The sequence below is a fragment of the Cucumis melo genome, unplaced genomic scaffold (genome assembly GCF_025177605.1).
Source record: "Cucumis melo cultivar AY unplaced genomic scaffold, USDA_Cmelo_AY_1.0 utg001086l, whole genome shotgun sequence".
Classification (NCBI taxonomy): Eukaryota; Viridiplantae; Streptophyta; class Magnoliopsida; order Cucurbitales; family Cucurbitaceae; genus Cucumis; species Cucumis melo.
Window position 1 is genome coordinate 15001 of NW_026124391.1, and position 7500 is coordinate 22500.

Consider the following 7500-nt stretch of genomic DNA (forward strand, 5'->3'; position numbering starts at 1 on the left):
CAATACTCAGCGGCTTGATTGAACCAAGCCTCCGCAATTTCAGAATCTCCCTGTCGAATGGCCTGTTCTCCCCGGTCGGAATAGGCAGGTAAATTCCTTCCCTTAGAACCGTACTTGAGAGTTTCCTACCTCATACGGCTCAACAGTCAATTCTTTTGCTGTCCCATATTTAAAAAAATTTATCATATCTAATCTAATTGAATGAAATTTTTCATAGATCTAGCCCATTTTTTTTTCTCGAGTTAAGCAAAAGCGGTTAATTATATAAGTTTCAAACTTCAATTTTGCTGAATAATTAAATAAGTTTTATCTTTTCTCCCACCTTCAGAAGAATAAAGCATAGGCATTCCACCCACTATCGTTACAATTTTCTGAAAGATAACTATCTCGGTTTCATCTAGAAATTTATATAGAATCCTTGAAAAAGACTTTCCTTCATAAGAAAGAAAAGACTTACTGTCTTTGGGATCTGATGCTACACCGCTGCTCAATATTGTAGGGGATCCACCCTATTACATAAGTGGATTCCTTCATTTTGATCTTATATCATGATATAAGTAAGCAGTTTTTATTGTATCGGCCAAAAACCTGACTAATTGATCTTTACGGTGCTTCTTCTATCAATTAGATCCTTTATCCATAGAATAAAGTATCTAGGCATACCTATTTCTTCATATTTCTGCTTCTATGAAGTTTCTTTCTTTGCTACAGCTGATACAAATCGTTAGTTTGGACAATACATATGTAGAAAGCCTATTTTTTTTAGTATTTATTAGCGAATTTTCTCTTTTTTTTCTTTCTATAGTGGAGATAGTCGCACGTAATGACAGATCACAGCCATATTATTAAAAGCTTGTGGTAAGAACGGGTTTCGTTCTAGTGCCCGAAAATAATATTCCAAAGCTTTTGTATGTTCTCCGTTCCTTGTGTGGATAAGACCTATGTTATAGAGTATATAACTTCGATCATAGGGATCGATTTCTAGTCGCATAGCTTCATAATAATTCTGTAGAGCTTCCGCATAATTTCCTTCGGATTGAGCCGACATCCGTTACGGTCGTTCGTTATTCCATTGAAAGAATCTCCGTTCCAGAACCGTACGTGAGATTTTCATCTCATACGGCTCCCCCTTTATCTGATGCGCATAATGAGATGAGAATAATACATGAAATCAAAAAACATTGAAATACTCTCATTATGAACTCATGGGACTAGCGTTTTTACAAAAAATCTCTAGCCAACCTTCCTGTAAAAGATCTTTTCTTAACATCAAGCATGGTTTACTAGATAAAAATAAAAATGGTAACTCTAACAATTTCTTTGTCCTCAACGCCTCTAAATTTCCAGGAATTAGTCACTTCAACAGTCTTCGATGGTTATACAGGTATCCAAAATACAAACGAGATGGATGTTTGTTGTCCCAACCATTTTTCTAAGTTCCGATCCCGATAAGGAAAAGGTATAATTTATAACAAAGTTTTCGTGTTGTTGATTCCTAGGTGTAGTGCTTCTTCCCCTCTGCTACCTATTTTTACTAGTGAATATTTTTACTAGTGGAGTAGGGTTGACTTAATCCATAGGTTACACCTTTCGCTTAATACTAGAATCGACAATTCTAGCATCTAAGGTTACATTAATCGGGGATACACGACAGAAGGAATTTTTTGATTTTCAAATTGCACCTCCAAGAAGCGTAGATTTATTTCAATTATTGTTTTCTTTCTATCCCGAATACTGTGTCTTTCTACTAAGACGGAGAGCGGTAAAGAAAATTGAAAAAAAAAAAAATCAAATCGCACCATCTCTGTAATAGGTGAATGCCTCTTTTTCCCCGGAAGTTGTCGGAATTATTCGTAATAAGATATTGGCTACAATTGAAAAGGTCTTATCGATAAAATTTCCATTTATCCCACCAGATCTAGGCATCGGTAACAACCCCATTCTATAATTTCTTTTAATTACCTCTCGTGAGAAAATGATCCCACAAACAAAGGAATTGCATAGTACGAAATAACATAAAAACGGATTCATTAAAAAATCCCACTCGATATTAAAATTGTTTCTTTTTGATTTCACAGGAATCAATAAAAGAGAAGAAATATTTCAATCCGGTTAAATTTCATCCAAATGTAGTAGGATCAGAATGAAGAGAACTATTCTGATTTCAGCGAAGTTGAAGAAAAAAAGAATTTTATTTATCTGACTGGGGTAATTCTAGAAGTTTTTTGATTGAATTATGATACAAAAAAGAGCAAAAAGAATCGAATAATCATTCTATGATTCATAACTTGTGACTAGATATATGTATGGGATAAACAGTTGTTGGTGAAAAATCGAAAACTGTAAAAGTCGAATTTTTAGAAAAAAGGAATCATAGTTTAAAAAACTAAATAGAATCATGAGCTAAAAGTATCCATTAAACATAGTTAAAAAAAAATTATTTGTATAGTTAGAATTGGTTGGACGTGCCTATCAAAAAAAAAATTGAATATTAATGACTCACTATTAACTCGGTTTCTGGGCCATAATCATTCTGTAGGAGAGATGGCCGAGTGGTTGAAGGCGTAGCATTGGAACTGCTATGTAGGCTTTTGTTTACCGAGGGTTCGAATCCCTCTCTTTCCGTACTAATTCAACAATGTTACTGACCACAATGTATCAAATCAAATAACAATCGATACTATTATTCCAACGGTTAGACCTTTATGGATTCTTTATTTCGAATTTTTGTGGTACGGAAACGAAAAGACTGGAAAGAATGCACAAGAGATGAAAATCCCCCTACCGATCAATGATAGATGAATGATAGAAAAATTTCCGGATCAAAACCTTACTTTCCTTCGGTCTCTTTACTTAGACTTCGGCGAAGGGGAGGACGAAATTGTCCGAACCCTTGTTTTTTAGTTAGGTTTAAGTCTGACGAGAATAATATTCTACAACGAGCAATTCATTTATTTTTAAACTGACCCATTTACTATCTATTATTTGATTGACTAATCCTTTATATTGCAATGGCTGAAGAGTCAAATGTTTTGGCAATTCCTGAGGGGGGGATGAATCAAGATAATTTTGAATCAGTGTTCTCGATTTTTTTTCATCTTTTGCTGTAATAATATCTCGGGGTTTGCACCGATAACTTGGTATATCCACTATAGAACCATTAACTAAAATATGTCTATGATTAACTAATTGTCGGGCTTGAGGAATAGTCGAAGCCATACCCAATCGAAAAAGGATGTTATCCAAACGCATTTCAAGTAATTGTAGTAAAACTTGACCCGTTGATCCTTTGGCTTTTCCGGCGATACGAACGTATTTAAGTAATTGTCGTTCTGTAAGACCATAATGAAAACGCAATTTTTGTTTTTCTTCTAAACGAATACGATATTGAGATTTTTTACCGGAACGCGATTGGTTTTTAAGATCGTTTCCGGTTTTGGGCCTTTTACTAGTTAGTCCCGGTAAAGCCCCCAGACGGCGTATTTTTTTGAAACGAGGCCCTCTGTAACGCGACATAAAGACTCCTTATTTTATTTTATTTAAATTTCATAAACATTTTATTTTATTTAAATTTCATAAACTTAAATGAAAACTAAATGATAAATATTATAAATGAAGTGAAATCCAGTAAAGTATTGTACTACAAAACAAAGAATAATTAGATAACTTGGATCAATATCCGGATCCTATTGTATATGTAAATGATATAAAAAAGTAAGAGTTCCTTTCTTGATTTGTTCTACAGAAATAGAACCCCTCCTTTAGTCATAAAGGTAAGTAAGTTCCTACGACATCATAGATCGGTGACCTTTGAAAAAGGGTAAGAAGTCGTTTCTTTATTTATTTGATTTATCAATTATGTCAAAAATAAAATCAATAGAGAAAAGCCGGCTATCGGAATCGAACCGATGACCATCGCATTACAAATGCGATGCTCTAACCTCTGAGCTAAGCGGGCTCACATAACAGAAATGTTACATGCATAGTAATTTACTAAATTACTGGGATCTTAGCTATTCCTAATTAATATGAATATAGAATCTAATTTCATTTCAAATAAATATTCAATATTGGAATTGTTCTATTATAGAACATAATAATTAATATAACGATTAATAGAATATAGCGATAGAAAATTTTGATCTATTTATCAAATGGATGTGTATCAATAATTAATGTGTTAATCTTAATTGCATTTAATGCAATTGAGATGATAATGAAGCGTTTCTATGTTTTCATTCTGAAAGGTGGAAGATAAGACGAACAAGGGAATCGACCGTTTAAGTATTAAATTTTTTACTAAAAAAATAATAGAAAGAGGGGCAAATATATATGTTCATATATCTATCTATATTGATATATATTGAATTGCAGATACAGAAATGATAGAATCATTTTGGATCGGAACAAATATGGGTCTCCGATAGAGAAGAGAGAGATGAAAGAAGATAGACAAGAAATCCAATAGGAGGAAACACTTTTCAATAGAGGAATCGGTATTCTAATGACTTGAGTGGTTCCAGTATAATACAAATGAAAGAAAACGGGGAAGGACATCATAATGCGATACTAATCTTAAAAGAGGGGGATATGGCGAAATCGGTAGACGCTACGGACTTAATTAGATTGAGCCTTGGTATGGAAACCTACTAAGTGATAACTTTCAAATTCAGAGAAACCCTGGAATTAAAAATGGGCAATCCTGAGCCAAATCCTTTTTTCCGAAAAAAAAGGGTAGGTGCAGAGACTCAATGGAAGCTGTTCTAACAAATGGAGTTGACGACGTTGCGTTAGTAAAGGAATGAATCCTTCCATCGAAACTCCAGAAACGATGAAAGATAAACGTATTACGTACTGAAATACTATATTGATTAATGACAACTCGAATCTCTATTTTTTATATTTCTATAATTTTTTATATTTATATTTATATATATATATAAAATTATATATAAAAATGAACGAATTGTTATGAATCGATTCCAAGATCTACAAGTTGAAAAAATAATCGAATATTCATTGATCAAATCATTTACTCCATCATAGTCTGATAGATCTTTTGAAGAATTGATTAATCAGATCGAATAGAATAAAGATAGAGTCCCATTCTACATGTCAATAACGACAAAAATGAAATTTATAGTAAGAGGAAAATCCGTCGACTTTTAAAATCGTGAGGGTTCAAGTCCCTCTATCCCCAAAACCCTAAAAAGGCCCGTTGGCCTCTTTAATTATTTATCCGTTCATTAGCAATTCAGACTTTGTTATGTTTCTCATTCATTCGACTCTTTCACAAGCGTATTTGAGCGGAAATTTGATTTCTTATCACAAGGCTTGTGGTATATATTCTATATGATAGACGTACAAACGAACATCCTTGCGCAAGTAATCTGTGAAATTTGAATGATTAACTGTCTACTGTACTGAAACTTCGAAAGGCTTATCCAAGCCCTGAAATTTCGTATATCTTCAAAAAGAAGACTTTGGAATACCTTTTTTCTTATTTACAATTGACATAGACCAAAGTCATCTATTAAAATAAGGATAATGTGTCGGAAATGGCCGGGATAGCTCAGTTGGTAGAGCAGAGGACTGAAAATCCTCGTGTCACCAGTTCAAATCTGGTTCTTGGCACATCATGAATTTGTATGAGTATCTATTCTACGGATTCATTAATAATATAGATCATGAAAAATACTGATACATGATGATGTCTGGAAATCTACCCTTTAACTAAACTATATATATTTTTTACTCTATTTATAGATGTCGAAAATAGACAAGTAAAGATAAAGAGGATATTTATAGAAATATGTAAAGGATGTATATAGATATGTAAAAGAAAAGAATTTTCTTTTGTTTCCTCTTCTTTTTTATTTGTTCATACTCTGTCTCCTGGCGTTCAATTCCTATTTTATACATATTTGAAAGTTTCAATTAGTTCCTTATAAGACCCAAAAGTCTAGTCTAGGGGAGTTGAAAGGCGGGAATGGCCAAGATTCATCTCAGATACAGTACAAATAGAATCCGATTCTCTTTTCATATTATATTTCTTCATTTCACCCTATGTGACTTTTTAAAGCACATCTATAAGTCATATGCGTGATACATAGTTCATAATGCAGAACTCATTTAGTTCATCCTATTAGCTTGTGGCTCATCCAAAATAAGTATCTTACAAATTGGATAATCTCACCAAATCTCTAATTGTATTTTTTTTAATCAATAATAATAAGATGAATGAGACTTCAATTACTATGCTATATCTATAAGAGAACGTAAAAATGTATTTGAATATCTTGAGTTGTCGAAGTGAAGATTAGTTTCGTATTATTTAATGAGCATCTTGTATTTCATAAAAATTGGGGGCAATATAATCCTTACGTAAGGGCCATCCTACCCAACTTTCAGGCATTAAGATACGCTTTAGACGTGGATGATTATCATAAGAAATTCCCAACATATCATAAGATTCCCTTTCTGGAAAATCCGCACTTTTCCAAACCCAGAAAACAGACGGAATTTTAGGATTTATCCTTGCGGCAAATACTTTTATGCATACCTCTTCCGGTTGATCTATACCATACTCGATTCTCGTAAGATGATACACACTAGCTAACAGTCCGCCTGGTGCTACATCATAAGCACATTGGGAACGTAGATAATTGTAACCATATACATATAAAATGACTGCAATGGAATGCCATTCCTCGGGCTTTATTTGTAAAGTCTCTATTCCTTGGTAATCGAAACCCAAAGATCTATGAACCAGTCCATGTTTGACTAGCCAAGAAGACAAATTACCCTGCATCTTCTCCCCCCCCCCATTTTTTTATTTTTATTTGTATAAGTATTTCCCATTTACAATGAAAAATTGATGAAGATTCACTCGTTCTTTGCTTTGTTATTCTGTACAAAAAAAGTATACGGCCTAATTTACTAATTCGTAGGAAGAGACTGCACTTTTGTATTTGAAAAAAGTTTCAGGAGGGATGATCTCTGAAGTAGATGATGGTTGATAGAGTAATCCTTGATCGTAATTTCCAGTATTAGTACTTGGGCCAACATGAAATTTGTGATTGGTAGTAAAACACCGATTTTCCTCTTGAGACTTAATTCGATCTTCATAGATTTCTCGAGATATTTTCTTACGAAGTTTTGTTATAGCATCTATAACAGCCTCGGGTTTAGGCGGACAACCCGGCAAATACACATCGACAGGAATTAACTTATCGACTCCCCGAACAGTACTATAAGAATCGGTACTGAACATCCCTCCTGTAATTGTACATGCTCCCATAGCAATAACATATTTTGGTTCAGGCATTTGCTCATATAATCTTACTAAAGAAGGAGCCATTTTCATTGTTACCGTACCCGCTGTTAAAATTAAGTCTGCCTGTCTAGGACTAGATCTTGGTACCAGTCCATAACGATCAAAGTCGAATCGTGAACCTATTAATGAAGCGAATTCAATGAAGCAACAACTGGTACCATAGA

The 7500-nt window shown here is 33.7% G+C and overlaps 3 non-coding genes across 3 annotated transcripts; 2 read left to right on the forward strand and 1 right to left on the reverse strand.

Moving 5' to 3' along the window:
• The first annotated feature begins 2538 nt into the window (after positions 1-2538).
• On the forward strand, positions 2539-2625 carry TRNAS-GGA (transfer RNA serine (anticodon GGA)). Its single transcript has one exon. It is a non-coding gene; the product is annotated as a tRNA-Ser (tRNA).
• A 1260-nt stretch (positions 2626-3885) lies between these two features.
• Positions 3886-3958, reverse strand: TRNAT-UGU (transfer RNA threonine (anticodon UGU)). The gene has a single exon. It is a non-coding gene; the product is annotated as a tRNA-Thr (tRNA).
• Positions 3959-5561: 1603 nt separating this feature from the next.
• On the forward strand, positions 5562-5634 carry TRNAF-GAA (transfer RNA phenylalanine (anticodon GAA)). Its single transcript has one exon. It is a non-coding gene; the product is annotated as a tRNA-Phe (tRNA).
• The last annotated feature ends 1866 nt before the right edge of the window (positions 5635-7500 follow it).